Below are 2,470 nucleotides of genomic sequence, written 5' to 3'. Positions count from 1 at the left end.
TTTCTTAGAGTACATAGACATGTGAACAGGACCTGACACATGGGCATTATTCAATAGTAAAACATGTCCTATGTAAATGTAGCGAAAATAGTGAGGGTGGTGTGGAGGACTGCGCCAGAATGACGCAGGGAAGGCTATTGACCTCTTTGCCTTTGCCTTCTCCCTGAGATTATGTCAGTGTATGCACAACATGATTACAGCCTACTACTGCCAGACACACTTATAACCCGTTACTGTAGCCAGTTACTACCAGAGGTCCCTGTAACCTGTTACCATGGCCTACTACCATAAGACATGCTTATATCCAATGATATAGCTATATTACTACAGCCTGCTACCACAAGAGCGACTTGTATTATTACTACATACACTACCTCAGGACACCCCACTCTTGCGCCCAGGAACACCTGCCATAACATCTTTAAGCAGTAAATTGCCATCTCTCCGCACCCCTACACTAAGACCGAATGTGACCACCAAAGAGCAAAAGCAATCATCAAAGAAATGCAAGAAGCTCATCAACATCTAGGAAATAGGACAAAACCCTGGGGCCCACCTAAGTCAGCCGAACAAGAAAAAGGCAGTTTCTGTATCTTTCATGTTCCAAAGGAAATAGAGAATTGAGTTGTGAGGCCCCAACCTTACAGATTAGCTTTGGTCTTGCTGGTAAATGATTTTTAAAGATTGCATTTATGATTCTCGGGGGGAGGCAAGCTGTGCTTAGCAGAACTTTTGCAGTTTAGTGGTAATGGATTGGGAGTAAGAGATGATTTGGTACCTTTACATAAGTTATACAAGGTTCACGTTTAATTACACAAGGGATTCTATAAAGCTATAAGAATTATTTGATCCCAAATTGCCCAAACACTACATGATATCTAGAGCATACTACCAGGAGAAGCTCGAGGATGTTGTCCTTTAAAGAGTTCCAAATGTACATATGCCTTTGTAAGCGTATGTTGTGTCTTTGCACTTCCTCACATTTACAATTCCGGGACTTCATGATGGATGACCTGGGCTTGTTTCTAGGAAAACAAGCATCTTCATTTCTGCTAACAAATGAATGAGAAGTGTGAACTGATGGTGATCTGGTGGTTCACCTGTCTCAGCCTGCACTGGACTTGTTTAGATGGTCTATCAAACCAAATAAGCCCTTATCATATCCAGAAAGCACCTCAATTTATCCCAAACCAAAGCCCAACCACAAACATCATAGTAAATCTTTCAAACAGGAAAAAAAGGGTAAACTACATATTTCCTCCTGACTCACGTGGTTCTCCCTCTACTTATCACACCCATCTGATTACATGAAGGGCTAGGGTTCTAAGGTCACCCAACATCACTCTTCAGCTGAACAGTAACACTCAAACACACCTTTGTCAGAGAAAGAAGAGAAATTTTATTTAGAGACACTGGGGTGGAGAGGAATAATCAATGATGATTATGGTGGTCTTGGGCCTGTACCAAAAGCCTTTCTTTGTGCTGGTTGTGGGAGAACACATGGCCCAGAAAAGCCCAGATTCAAGCAGCTTCTTCAACCAAAACATTGACATATTCTGCTGACTAAAGAGACAAATAAGAATATTAAAGATATACACTCCAAAAACCCATGTGTTTTTCATATAGGGACCTTCCCAACTCAGTTTCCCAGAGATTCCGTCAAATAACAGACCTTCAAAGAGTTTGAGAGTCCCACCTCAAAGAGGTAGTCCAGGGTTTGTATGATCTCTCTTTACTGCATGGACAAGATTAGAAGGAGGCTTTACAGCACAAAGAAGACAAGCCATGAGCACAGAAAGCCTGGCTCTTCACAGGACTCATGGGGAAACAGGGAGAGAGTTGGGTGGTTGTTTTTTATTAGTGGGTGGGTGTTGGTAAGGGAAGGGATTGTTAGAGAAGTACTGGGGCCAGTCTTTAGAAGGTGATAGGAGATCTTTGCTTTTGAAGAGGCACGACAATTTGGGAGACTGGCAGGCATGGGTGACAATTCCTCAGTCCTGAGGGTCCCCTTTATAATCAGAAAATGTCATCAATACCTTGTCTTCTCATTCCTTTTCAGAGATAATTTCCTTGCTTTTTGCCTCTGTGGGGAATATTTCAGATGACATGCTGAATACCTACATCTGCAGGCCTTCACCATCTTCTGTTCCTCAGCTCTGGTCAGTACGAGGTTTTGGTTGAAACAGCAATATCCACCTGCTCCTACTGTTGTCCCTCTCTCCTACCCTAAATCCACTTGTCCAAAGCAGTCCACCCATCATTTTCTTTATATAGTGGCTTATGACATGGACCCTCCTGGTAAAGGGACATGATGATTGATAGTGCCTTGTCACAATGGCTGAAAGTCAACATGAAAGCTTGGTTGAGTGGTTGGGGCAGTACTGAAATGTTGGATAAAATTAAGAAAATGCCTATTGGGATTCCTTAAATCAGCTGGCTTCCTATCAGGATAGCCCATTGGAACCCCCAT

At 42.6% G+C, this 2,470-nt stretch overlaps 1 long non-coding RNA gene across 1 annotated transcript; it reads right to left on the bottom strand.

Moving 5' to 3' along the window:
- Window positions 1–1,379: 1,379 nt before the first annotated feature.
- Window positions 1,380–2,242, bottom strand: LOC140712683 (uncharacterized). The gene is made up of 2 exons (XR_012094397.1): window positions 2,037–2,242; window positions 1,380–1,563 (listed from the first exon to the last, which is right to left on the bottom strand). It is a non-coding gene; the product is annotated as an uncharacterized lncRNA (long non-coding RNA).
- Window positions 2,243–2,470: the final 228 nt, after the last annotated feature.

This window comes from Chlorocebus sabaeus, chromosome 10 (genome assembly GCF_047675955.1).
Source record: "Chlorocebus sabaeus isolate Y175 chromosome 10, mChlSab1.0.hap1, whole genome shotgun sequence".
NCBI lineage: Eukaryota > Metazoa > Chordata > Mammalia > Primates > Cercopithecidae > Chlorocebus > Chlorocebus sabaeus.
This window is presented reverse-complemented; position numbering and strand designations above follow the sequence as displayed.